We start from the raw sequence: 14223 nt of genomic DNA on the forward strand, positions 1-14223 counted from the left end.
GTTCAGCGGTGATGTACAATCCACATTCTGTAGATCTTCAATCAAAAGTATTGGGATTTGAAGAAAAAGTTCCATCCAAGAAAGAAAAAGGAAGTATGTATTTTATAGTGTCCAGATAAAGTCCACCTATAAAAGACAAGTCTACTACAAAGCTGTTTGAGCTATAAATCTCCAACAAATAATACCGAAAGGAGTTTGTGGCCCACAGAGCAAAATATCCTAAGTTGAGGAGAAACACAAAGGCTTTTGCATTTGGCCAATGGGAAACAGTGAAAACATGTTAGGTGAGACAGAAAAAAAAAAGACTAAGATTTGTGGGAGCTCCCCCTTTGATTTCTTTTGTATCAGGATGTATCTTACACTGGTTTTGTATACATCTTGTGATAATATTCCCATTAAGTACTGAAAAATCCAGAAATACTCTATTCCAAATTTCTTTCAGATTTTTAATTATTTTTTTTAGAGTTGCAGTAGAGGACAAAAGTCCATGGACTACTTATAATACGGCACTTATATAGGTAAGAATTACAACAACAAAAAAAAAAAGATAAAGAGTAGAAAAAAGTAATCCTAGACCAAAACATGTATGCATTTTGTTTAAGCTTACTTATGAATATGAATTTTTAATTGCTTGTATCCCTCCTTCATGTCAGTTTCTCTACAGAAGTCTCAGAATATTTCTGAACATGGAGAAGTTCAGAGCTTGATCCCACATTTGGCCACTCTAGGTTTTAAAATGTAACAGAAACATATATTTCTGTTCTATAGTATGGAAATGGTTTAACTTCATGAAGAATATACATCTCTTGAATTGATTACCTAACAGAAACTTTCCATACAACCTATCTAGGATTACCACATTTCAGCCAATCTACCAGCAGCCTGGAATTATTAGTTATATTATAAATTATTTAATGTTTTCTGCCAGCAGCTCTCCAACTAGTCTGGAGAAGAGGAGGCTCAGAGGAGACCTTATTGCACTCTACCACTTCCCAAAGGGGGGTTGTGGTGAGGAGGGGGTGGACCTCTTCTCCCTGATAAATAATGACAGGACAAGAGGGAATGGCCACAAGTTGCGCTGGGGAAGATTTAGATAAGATTTGAGGAAACATTTTTTCTCTGAAAGAGTGGTCAGGCACTGGAATGGCCTGCCTAGGGAGGTGGTTGAGGTACCATCCCTAGCGCTGTTCAAGAAGCGTTTAGATGAGGTGCTAAGGGATTTGATTTAGCAGTTCAGTGGGTAGGGATAGTGATAGGAGGATGGTTGGACTAGATGATCTTGTAGGTCCTTTCCAACCTAATGAACCTATGAACCTATGAACCTATAAACAGCCAAGACCTTGTTTTCTGTTGCATGTATCTAGTTGACACAAATACGAAATTACAATATAAGCATTAGAATATGAAGCACTGCGTGCCTTTCCTAACAGTGCTATTTATAGATGTCACTTGTCATCATAATGGTCACAAACATAATGGAGTGCAAACAGTGTGAACTCTTGAAACAGGAGATCTCACCATTATTTCCACTGATTACAGGGTTTTTTTGTTTGTTTGTTTGGACTGATATTTTTAAGCGAAGATATTTTTAATACATGGAAAGAATCATGAACTCCTTTATTCTCTTTTCTACCTCCATTTCTTCTTTAATATTTATCTCCTACCCAGACTTACTTGTTCTGACCCTGTGTAATAGTTTTTAATGATCTTTTTGTTTTTAAAAACTTCATATCTAAAAAGAAAAAAGTAGTAAAATAAATCTATGATCGACGATTTACAGTCCAATCCATTATCTTCTCAATTATCTCTCTTCTCATAGGTTGCTCATTTCACCCAGTAAGTTTATGAAAGTTACATTTATTCCCTTTGTTCTTCTTGAGTAGTAGTTAGTAAGTAAGTAAAGTAAACTTCAGAAAAAATATTGTTTCCAAGTTATTGCTGCTGCTCCTGGTCATCTGAGCACAGCCTGAGGCCTGCCTGCCTATGGCATAAATTAAAATAGTCTGAAAATCTGTGTGCAGCTGACAATAGTAACCTTAAATAACTTCCTCCACTGTTGCTGCAAAGGAGAAACAGCCTCCTTGGTCCGTTTTGTGTTGACTAGAGTCACCTTCTTCAAAGGAGAGACACCAACTTTAAGCTTCTAGTAAATCAGTGGAGCAGTTGAAAGGAAGTATATGAAAAGTTACGCTTGCTTCTCTCAAGCCATCCTTCTATTATTACACATATATGCCACTCTATATGCATATCTGATTCACAATTTCATGAAAAAAACCTTTCTAGCTTTGTAGTTGATAGTCTAAATTCAGTATTTGTGATATCTTCACAATATACTGTGCCTGATATTCATTTATGACAATACAATGTTTTCTGTGTAGGCACATGTATTTTCTTTTGATGTAGAAGGTAGAAATAGAGGTAGAATTTCTCCAAACTGTCTCAATGAAATGAAATGTCTAGGGGTAAGAAAATCATCAGACTTATAATTTTTCACATCTTCACTGTTTTTTACAAGACAATATTACCTTCTGAGAGCAAGGTACTGTTTGGTCCTGACTCAGTACTGGATTCCTAGTCTCTAGTTTGCTTGGTTCTATAATTTAGAATTGTTTTTAGCCTTTGCCAGCTTGAAAACTGAAACAAAATAAAACAAAGAAAAAAAAAAAAGAAAAAAATGAAGATTGGATGGATACTCAAATGTAATCTGATGTGCTCAATCTGCATATACAAGCTTATATTATCACCTGTCCTTAGGCCTGTGTGACAGTTTTTGTGAAAACCCTTCAGTTTCTGAAAGAAATTGACAAAAGATATGTATATGACTGTTCATGGGAACTTCGAGGTAAGCAATTGTAAAATGAATCTGGTAAAGTAACAGTGTCACGTTCATTATTGCAAGAGTCAAAGCACAGGATCAAAGGCTTAGGAAAAAACAAAGTTTGACAAAAAAAAAGTCAGTTGGGAGTAAGGGTCATAGTGAAACAGGAACAAAAGAATAAAGAGTGGAATAAAACATCTGCAAGCCTTGCTTGTGGGGAGGGAGAAGGAAATAGGAAGAGGGAGGAACCCTTCCACATACTTGCCCTCAGAGGTTTGCATACATTTGTGTACTACACATTGTTTGAACCTGATTTATAAAATAGTCACATTTCAGAGATAATGAACATCACAGATGACCTCCTCAGAGGGGTTTTCCCTCCTCTTAAAGTATAGGGGAAAGAGAAATTTTTCATCACAGAATATAAAGACTTGTAAACACTGAAACTACTTATCCCCCCAGATTATTATGGGGTATGTTTTATCTGTGCATACCATTTTTTAAAATGTTTCCTCATCTCCTTCCTTACTTCCCATCTTAGTCTTCACACATGGCTCCATCAAATCAATCAGCCATCACTGCAACAGAGATCGGTGAGCACTTTCTCCGGCTATGATTGGAGAACTGTACTAAGAAACAATGTAGAAGTGCTTCACAACCAATTCAGATGCTAGACCCAGCCTACCCTGTAGCCAGTGGGAACCAGCTGTGTCTGGAATGGGCAGCTTTGGCCTGGTCTCACAAAGAAGCTCTGCAGGTCCCTGAAAGTCCCAAGACAGATGAACACTTATCACAAGGCAAGGGGATAAAACCCTGTGGTTTGTACAGTAGAGTTTCAGAACTGATGCTAGGACATTAAAAATTTGACTACTGATCTTTATTTCTGTTCATAAAATGCATGAAAGATACAGTTTTCATCTCTGCAAGTACAAATAACCTACCAGTCACTATTTCCACCTGGCACTTGTGATTGCCTATACAATTTGTTTGTAGCCTTTTCTAAATCTGAAAAAAAAAAAAAAGACTTTTTTTTATCAAACTCAGAAAATGGATACAAATCCCACTTCATAGAAGTTGCAAACTCTAGCTTTTAACTACTGGTTTGTTTGTTTGCTTGTTTGTTTGTTTTTTGACTGAACACACTTTACCTATCTTAAAAAAAAAAAAGGCACAGTTCAATTTCTGTTTTAATATTTTGCACAAAACTTTCTGCAGAAAATGCTGTCTTTGAATATTAAAACATAAAAATTAATCCTGGATATCCTTAATCATACTAACAGTGTTTTATAAATATGGTCATAAATATTAAAACCTAAATAATGCACATATGGAAAACAGAGATATTTTGAGACTCAAGGTTATTTCTGCTTTGCAAGTCATGAACATTAAGACAGACAGAAGAAAGAAGAGTGTTAGAAAGGTAGATACATGTAGGAACTGTGGAAGAATTAGGCAGTTACCTCCCATTTTATTTACCTAAATATAAAGGTTACAACTTCAACAAATCAGTTAAGTTAAAGCCTAACCCAAGAGCTTCTTGTGTCTTCAGCTTTAATGCACTCAGTATCAGGAGAATTCTGTTCTGACCTTGTCCTTAAAACCTTTCCTCTTCCTAGATTAGAGCAACACAAAACAAAGAACACATCTATAACCTTTCAGGATTTGCAAACTTATTTGCAAAATGTGGATTTTAATTTTTATACTATATCAAAACATGACAAAATTGGGATTATTCCTGTGATCTACATTTTATGCAATTAAGCTCAGCTCCTTCCTTTTCTCAAAAAATTCCAGTCATCATTTTTAATCTCAGTGCTATCCTTGCAGCAAGACATTAAGTATTTTGAGGAGAAATGTTCTGTTCCATCTGTTGAAGCCAGAAGTTTTAGAAATCATTGTGTCAGGAAAAGAGAAAAGGCATGAGTGAATGTGGCTTCTATCATTAAATAAGCAGCTTCTCATCAGTAGAAATTCCCATTCTGTTCCAGAAATGTTGACTAGATTCCTTAATTAAGTATTCATGGGAACAGAAGCTAGATTTGTACCTTCAAATATTTCATGTGGCAGAATTCCCTTTGATAACCTTGATCTGAGTTATAGCTTTGTCATGTATTCTAATGATGCTTCCAGTGTTAAAGGAAAATTCCTCTACCCCAGATGTTAGTTAAGTCTTACACCAGGAGTCGAAATGCTACTTCTCACCTCCTATCATCTGGGCAAATTAAAACTCATTGAGAGAATTCTTAGAGAAGTCACAAAAGTGGGTCAAATAAAAATACAGAGATAGATTTCTAATTCTACTTTGAAAAGCCTTACCTGTATCTCTTTAAAAGGTGAAAGAACAATACACCATAATGTATCCTTAGACAAGATAAAGCAAGAGAAATGTGATGGCAAGGATCTTCGCTTAAAATTCCAAAAAGACAAAACGGGATGATAGATCATGGCTATTAAACTAGCAGGAAATACTTTGTGTTCTGTGACATATGCAAAGTTCATTTGTTCATTATGAATAATGAATTAAAAAAAAAAAACAACTCCCCTGACAGCATGTAGTTCATGCACACTCTTCTATGTTCCACTAATTGCCTCCCCACATTCAATATCAGAAATTTTTGCATGTGTTGGTCAGTCAGAGAAAAACAGATCTACATTTAAAGTATCTCTTCATGACATACTACTGCAGTGAGACAGAATCAAGTACTGTTTCTTTACTCACCATGAAATTTGCAGAAGGGCAACAGATGAAATAGTCAAATCCAGGGAGATGCTCATTGCTTCTCTTTTCTCCAGAATTCTCATGGAATAGCACTTAATTTCTGGTTAATTCAGCATCACCATGATTTTTCCTCCACTGATGTATTTACAATCAGTGTATGATACTGATAAAAATAAATTGTGCTTATGAAGTAAACAATGAATGGAAGAAGCCTTTGAGTTCAGATCATATACAAAACAGCATGAGCAGAAACAAAGATTGCATACACGCTTAAGCAGAAAAATATGTTGGACTGTAGATAAAAAGCTATATTAAGGCTCCAAGCCAGCTTAAGGAAAAGAAAGATGAAGTTAAGAAATAGAAGAGTCTGTATAATGACTCAGGGGCCTAGTTTATGAGTATCAGGTAGCTGAATAAATGGAAGATAACTACACAGAAGCAAATAAAGATTTGTAGGGAGTGAAAATTCAAATTATGAAACTGAGAAGTCGTAAGTTCAGTGACATACAAGAATTACTGTCTAAAGTTATTTGTGCCAAACACTGTGCATATAATTATGGGCAGTTTTTGTTTTTATGTGTCCCAGCCTGAACATTTGGGAAAATTAATGATACTGGATCATTTTTTGAAATATACAACATCCTACAAAGCAGGAAAGACAAATTCGAGTCAGTGAAATCATTTCATGGGAGGATTCTAACAGTCTATTAAGGGTCCATAAAAGAAATCATATAAATTTTTGCACAACTTTTCAAATAATCTTCAAGCAAAGGTAATGGGTGACAGCCAGACTGTATATTAATGAAAGGAAGACAGAAATGTGCAAAGTCTTGAAGATTTACACAAAATTTGATATTGCTTTGACAAACTGGAGATCTAACTGAGCTATTTTATATAAAAGCAACGGACTTTAAGCTCAAACTGGAAAGTAGCAGCAACACTCTATATATGCATTTTGGATGACAAAGAGGAATGGAGGTAGAGAAGTTAATATAAATAAAATGTCTTATGTAGCATGCTATTGCAGTTTTTAGAATTCTTGTCTCAGAACAATCTTGAAGGTCTCCAATTAAATACAGAAACACAGGATAAATAGAAAATAGCACTTTTTGTCTTAGATTACATGTTAGAACAGAATAAATAACACTGGAGAAATGTGATAAAGCCAGATATTGACAGAACCAAATTGAATAAAGGATAATATCTTCTCTACAAATGACCTAATAAATTTCCAGGCAGATTAAATACATGAGGGTTGATTTCAGGATGAATTAGTACTTTAAGAGAAATTTTGAGAAAGAGAGTAACTTTCATTAAATATCATCTACCTTTGATTTTTGCTGTATTATGTAGAAGTGAAGAGAGAGACAGATTTGGTGTTGTTTCATTTAGGGCAAATAGCAAAGCATATTTTCTTCTTAATAAAAAAATAAATAAATTTCTTCCCAGGGTAATAAAGTTTTCAGTGAACCTAGATATTCATCACAGAGAGAGTAAACAGATGCATACTTGAAAAAAAAATTTGTCAAAATAATTATGTTACACAATTATAATCACTTTTCTGCTGTGCTCTTTTCCTTTTTTTATATCTCATATATTTTCATTGTAAGTGTACTGGGTCTAACGCCCAAGGTCTTGATTTTGTTATTCCTTAAACTTTTGGAAATCAGAGATGAAATATGATTATAATGCTAGAGAAATTAATATTGAACTGGGTCCCTAATCTTCACACAAGACTCAGAAACACATAGCACACACTGAAGGGGAAAGTGCATCAGTAAAGAATAATAACTGAGAATAATAACTAAACAGTAGATGGGGGGCTTTTTTTCTCAGCTTAATATCAGAGGACCTTGAGAACTTGACCCATTGATGAATAAAGCATAAATCTGCTGAGCAACTATGTATATATGCTGTGTAGTGGCTCCTAAGGACTTGGGAAAATCTTTTCATTGTTCTGACCTCAAGAGGGTCAGTATTTTTATCTCCTGGCAATGAAACATGGTTGGACTGTTGTCTTGTGCTTTTTTGAACATTAAAGAGCATCTAAGATGAAGTTGTCAAGCCTTGAACAGAATAGATTTCTCCATCACTAAAATATGTATCAAATTCTTGGCTGTTCACATAAGACTCATAAATGATGGAGGCTCCATACATTCTGGAAGATCTGGGAAATTAAACGGCCTGAAGGACTTTCCATGAAGTTTACTAGAGCTTCTAATTATCAGAACAAAGAGCTATTTCTCTCAGTCATCAACCCTAATTATGACTTTCAGTACAGTTCCAATAAAAATTACAATAATGCATTGCTAATTTACATGAGTAAATATTACTGTTAAGTAGTAACTTCACATCTTTTGTTTAATAAAAAAAGAGAAATGCCACAGGAAGATTGAGTCTAAGGGGACAGTGAGTTAATCTCCTTGTATAAATTTTCCACTTTTTGGAGACTGAGGGAGATTATTACATTACCTGGCTCTGCTGTTATTACTAAGGTTACGGTAGACAGTGAAGTATGTCTAAGAAATCATAGCTAAATCATTCTTATCAGTGATATGTAGTTTATACACTGAGTGAGACTTTCCTCCACTTTACCATGCAGCCACCCCCTTGGATTGGCACAGTCTTCTCTGCCTACACAAAAGGGCTGTCTTTGAGCTACTTCATGTCTTTCCTTTTCTGCCCTTCTTATCATTGTTGGGCAGGACATGATATGGACCACTGTACTTTTGTACCCATTGAAATGCTGCTCCCACTTAAGAATAATATGTGACTCAGGTTTGGAAGAAGAAGATTTAACATTTCCATCTGAAATTTAAGAATCCTATTGAAGGAAAAAAAAAAAGTACTTAAGATAATATGAACTCATCTGAATTTTGTAGAATGCCATTGACTATACTTTTCTAAACCTGGAAACAAAGCAAACACACTGAGCTAGCATTTGTTATCCCTGTAGTATTCTGATAAATAAATTCTATTAAATTATTCCATTGAGTAGTGAACAAACTGATCAGCAACTTTAAGCAAGAACTAGATAGAGAGGTGGATGGATATATTTCTATGTAGCCTCTAGGGAGGGAAGTAACCCTGTGCTATCCCAGTGTTTCTAGGTACATCTGTGATATCTCTCAGCACCCTATATTTCAGGAAGTCAGCATGTTTGTGAAGTTATTGTAAGGTAGCAGCGGGCATAAGTAAAACACTGCTAATATAGTACTTGGCCAAAAGTAGCCTCCCCTGTAGGAGTTTGTTTATAAATTGCTTTGGTCCACTTGACAAGGTCAAATCCATTCTCTTAATGATGAATCTCATCTGTTCTGGTGCAGAAAGAAATGTTTTCTTTCACTTCTACGTGTGGTAAGAGCTCATTCATCTCTATACGTTCTAAAGGGAAATCTAGCTACATCAGAGAGAGAAGGAGTATTCAGAGGGCAACTGATGGCCAGGAAGATATATTGAATTCACTTTCCTGGGATAGACATTCAAATGGTAACAAGTGATAGAAAACAGCTCTATATTTCAGCATGATGTGTGTTCTCTCTCTTATGATTAAACCCCCTGTGGGCCATCTGCATTTAATGGGTTAGAACTACTTTGTAGCTGCAGTTTTTTCTTTCCATGACTCTTATTTATTTGAGAGACCAAGCTGCACTCTTAAAAGTGCAGCATGTAGGAAACGCTGCCAAAAGAATGAGAATGAAAAGGCAAATTTATGACCCAGTGTTGTTTTAAGCATTTAGCAGCATAAGTAGGAAGTGTAGATAAATGTGCACATATAAGTGATTCTCTGTTTATCTCAGTTACATTATTTGTTTAAATTCCTGAGGAGAATTAGATGAATTAGTTTATATAACAGTTAATACTCTGCTGCTGGACTACCAGTTTAGCATATTCATGGAATTGTTATCAAATTAAAATATTCTTTAGAACAGGCTTCCCTAAAGAGGGAAAAAAATAAAGCAAAACTATGCAGTCCATCCTTGTCTCTCTGATTCTTACCAAAAAAACAAACACTGTTTGATTACTACTGTAATCAATTACATATAAAACAATGATTTAACAATGTTCAGTGTTTTAAAAATAGCAGAAGGGACTACCTAGCAAAAAACATTCACATAATCTAAGTAAAGTTGTTCCAGGACAATTTGATTTAGCACTGTAAATCTATAATATATTTATTAGGAATTATATTCTGGTCCCAGATCAAGTCCCTGGCAAGACTCCCACTAACTTAAATTAGGATTTGGTCGTAGGGAGATTTTTGAGTAGAATTAAGCAAATTTTTTCCCTCTTTGCCAACATTGAGTTTTCTGGATCCAAGTATCCATCGAACTCCCAACCAATGAGTGAATTTTCCTCCTTTCTCATTGTTTACGTTACTTAAGCATTTGTTAAATAATACTCACTAATTCAGATTTCTACTCCAGACCATTTTTTTCTAAAATGTTCCAAAATCATTCAGTATTTTATTTATCTTTTGTGTCTAAGTGACAGCTGAGATTTTTCCATATTCCATTGTATCTTAATGTTTATAAAGATTAATGAAAAAAATATTTTTAGTACTCTAGAAGCTGAGTTGTTCCCTTAATATCACTTTGAAAGAAATATGCAATGAATGTGTTTTACGTTGTCTTTTTCAGAGTTCAAGATCTCATCTGTTTTCCATTTTTAATGATTAAAACAAAATCATTTGACACCTGAATAAATATACATACACTGATTCAGATTCTTGTCTCTCTCTCTCTTTTTTTTTTTTTTTTTGGGCCATTCCTTAACAAAACTTTCATTTTAACTGTATTCTTTCTCTGAAGGGCAAAACCATGAAAGTGTTAACTAGGACCTTACTTCACCTACAAGTAGTTTATTAATCGCTATCAGATTGGATTATCCCCGTGTTTTTAACAAGAAAGAGATTTAAGCCTCTTTGTAATCCCTCTCCATATCAATAAATTGCTCATTCGCAGAGCAATTTGGAGGACAAGGGTCAAATCCTTTGCAAATACTGGATTATAGCAGAAGACTTTGCACAGCTGTAATGGTATTGAAACAAACATGCATTTTATTCATGTATGGATATTCTCACAGGAGTATAAGGCAGGCAGGAACAAGCCTACTTCTATTATTTTTACTAGTTAAAGGATGCAGAAATCATCACTGTTCTCTCTAGCTTCTGAGACATAAAATGGTTGGCAGCTGTTGGAATATAGAGTGTTAGTGTAGTTAGAAAATGAGCAAGGAAAAGCACTCATGTAAGATCATCTTGTTAGCCAGTATAAACTTTGTCCTGATCCGATAAGGTGAAATCTTGAAAATGACATTTATTTGCCATCCTCATCTTTGAACAGTATTATTGCTTATGGATTGATGGATTTTTTAGTCTATTCTGTTGCTTACTACTATGGGAATAAATATCATTATGAAGGTGTGCAGCATGAGCTAAGTGGAAGTTATGACCTATTTAGTGTGAGGACTCACAACTACCCTATTCCAATAGAAGATAATGGATTTTGAAAGATCCTCTGAGGGCTTCTACCTATTTTGAAAAATCACTGACACCCAGAGCGGGCTGCATTTAAGCACCCTGAGTCTCAGAGTATTATTCCCAGTCATCGTACCTCCATACTCACTGTACAATACCTCTCTCATAAACATGCCTCACATTCAGCACTTGCCCAGTCTGCTGCATATTTTACACAATTTAAATCTAAAATATGTTCTTTCAAACTACTGCAGCTTTACTTTCTGGATATTTACTTAGTAAGTTTGCTTATGCCGCCAATATTTCAAGTGATAATTCACCAGTGTACCACAGCTGTTTTGTGTTGCACTGGCAATACAAAGCAGCTGTAAACCAATTTTAACCACATAAGTACTTCAGCTTCTTTGGGCTGCTCAAAAGTGATATTAAATAAGTGGGATAAAGAAGTAGCTATTAGCATAAGCTTTTGGTAACTCCTCACTATCCTTCACAGGCCAGCCAAACCTAAAAGATCATTGTAGAGCAATAAGAAGAGATTAGATGGGTGGAACACTTGTTACTTAGTTATGAAAGTGCTGGAGGAAAAAGCAAAACAATTTTTTGCCAAAGAAAGAACTTCTCCTGGAAACATTAGGAGTTTATGTGTTCTAAGATCAGTTTTATCTCTGATCAGACAGGCAAATACCTGGAAATTTATTGAGAAAGCATTAGTTAATCTGTGTCATTTGGAAAACACTGAAATATTCTATTCTTTGCAACCAAAAGTGTTTACTTATATCATTTTAAAATATTTTAGTATTAAATGCACAATACTATATTTTGTTGGTAGTCGTTAAATTATATACTTCACAGCCTTACTATAAAGCTTACAGTCAAAACAAAATGTTTTTATCATATTGAACTAGAATTTTTCAATGCAAAATATTATGACATTAAGAAATGAAGTAAGAAATATAGTTCATTTCAGCTCCTTCTCAGCAACAAAAATTGCCACCATTGATACATTTCTGCAGTATGTAACATTGCCAATTAAACTGTATGTAGAAATCATCGATTGTGTCAAACTCTTCTGACCACCTTTCTGGTAAGCGAACAGTCTTTAGCTGCTAAAGGCAGTGTTGTCCATCTTTCACATGAATCTGTAAAAATCTGAGAAAGTGCTTTTAATTTTCACGGATGAATTTACATCTGTACGAAAATTTGACTTCAAACACAGGCTTAACATTTTCAAATTGTTAATGAATCAATCATAGGAGGAAAAAAAAACCAGCTCTGCACTATGTCATCACAAATTCTTCACGGTAATAATTACAACAATATTTCACTTTCTCTTTTAACAGTGCAGGGACTCTTTGCAAAGAAGTCCTAGAAATTTACTGCCCAGCATTGCATGATGACCACATATCTCAAACATTATTTAAAGAACTTGGCAGGAAGGCTAGGTAAATCACCTCCTTTTGTTTTTAGTGCATCTGCCACATGTTGAAGAAGCACTGAAAAATTAGTTGCTCATGCTGAGAAATAATGAAGTGGATACAATCAAAAAACTAGAACACAAGTTCAAATGTAGTAGTATAGTCCAGTGAAAAATAAAACTATTTACCTTGAATAGAAATTTACTCTAATTATTTGCTTATACAGAAATGCCTCTTCTCTAGATTTTTTTTTTAATAAAAAGAGAACCCTGCAAATAGACCCTTTGGATTTTCTTGTAGTGCATATGGAATAAGGAGCTACTCATCTTGTATAAAAAGTCTGGGTCTGGCCTTAAGCCAGCATGGGCCAGATTCTGCCATCCTTACCAGAGCTGAATAGTACCTTAAGCTGGGCCTGATTATGAACCGATTACTCATGTTGTGGTGAGTAACTCTTTGCATGAATAGGGCCATTGTAAATAAACTTTTACAAGTGATTCACAATTTGGTCTATGTGAGTAGTCTCACTCACATCAATGCATCTACTCATGGAGTAAAGCAATACTAAATAAAAGTGGCAGAATGTGACCCTGTTGTAGTACTTGACATCTAACATGAAGATACTTTTTCATTAGCTAAATGAAATGCTGCAGCCAACAGACTATCATTCATTCTTTGAGACAAGGCTGATGCAAAAGCATGACAAGTTTAATGCAGGTCTGCAACTTATCACACCTCAGGTTTAATGAAGGGTTGAATACCTGTTTGCCCAATGCATAAAATTATGCTAGCAACATGTAACAAATAATTTCCAATGCTAAAATTGAGGAAGAAAAATTAATTAGAACTGTATCCCTTTCACTTAATTAAAATCAGCAGGAAGATGACATAGTCTTTTCTTTTCCCCTGTAATTTTGGAGGCTTCGAGCACCTAAAAATGTTGTAATGTTTTGAAAAATATTTATTTTCATAAAGCAGTATTTCACTGTAATAAATTCCTATAAATTGTTTAATTTTTTATGAGATGCCCCATAAAAATGAACTTCCTGGGCAGCACGAGAAAACAATTACAAATTCTGTTTTCAATATAAATAAATAAACTCATAGGTAGACAGCAAGGAAAAAAAAGGCTAATTTTGCCAGCTTTTCCTTCGTCAAGTAATGATATCATAATATAGATTATCTTGAAATCAATTTGATGTGTTCTATTTATTATACCTTGAAAAAGTATTATGAGGAAATCAAAGGAAAAAAAGGAAGGAAAAACTTATATTTCTACTACTTGTGCATCTGGCACAAGTGTCTATATCAAACTAGTATCTTCACCTGTACTAATAAAATTCATTTTGATTTAAATCATAAGGCTCATTTTACCGCTGTCTAAGCAGATCATAAAAAAGAAAATGATAAGTTCTAGCCAGAATACTCTTTCAGTTACTCAGGCCAAAGTTGAAGTTCATTTTCAGAAGAATAGAATCAGGAAATCATGAATTCAAGCATATGTACATCTATTTCAATAGTTTTTCTAATAATTTACTGTAAAATACCCATTTCCAACTGATCCTAATGGTTTCAAATTTAAGTCTAATTGTTCCACTGAAAGATCACAGAGTGAACCCATCCACTATTTTTGTTTTCAAGTTTAGCCTTATGAGTAGGTGCAGAGGCAAGCTGGGAGTTTCTGAGAGTATGTTTTCATTAGTACTGGTAGTTTTGCAGTTGCTGTGATAAAATGATCTTCCCTTCTCCCCTCACCATCCTCCTTTTCTGACTAATGGCCAGAAGGAAAAGC

The sequence above is a fragment of the Cyrtonyx montezumae genome, unplaced genomic scaffold (assembly GCF_038088225.1).
Source record: "Cyrtonyx montezumae isolate F1298 unplaced genomic scaffold, pur_monq_1.0 scaffold_3, whole genome shotgun sequence".
Taxonomy (NCBI): domain Eukaryota; kingdom Metazoa; phylum Chordata; class Aves; order Galliformes; family Odontophoridae; genus Cyrtonyx; species Cyrtonyx montezumae.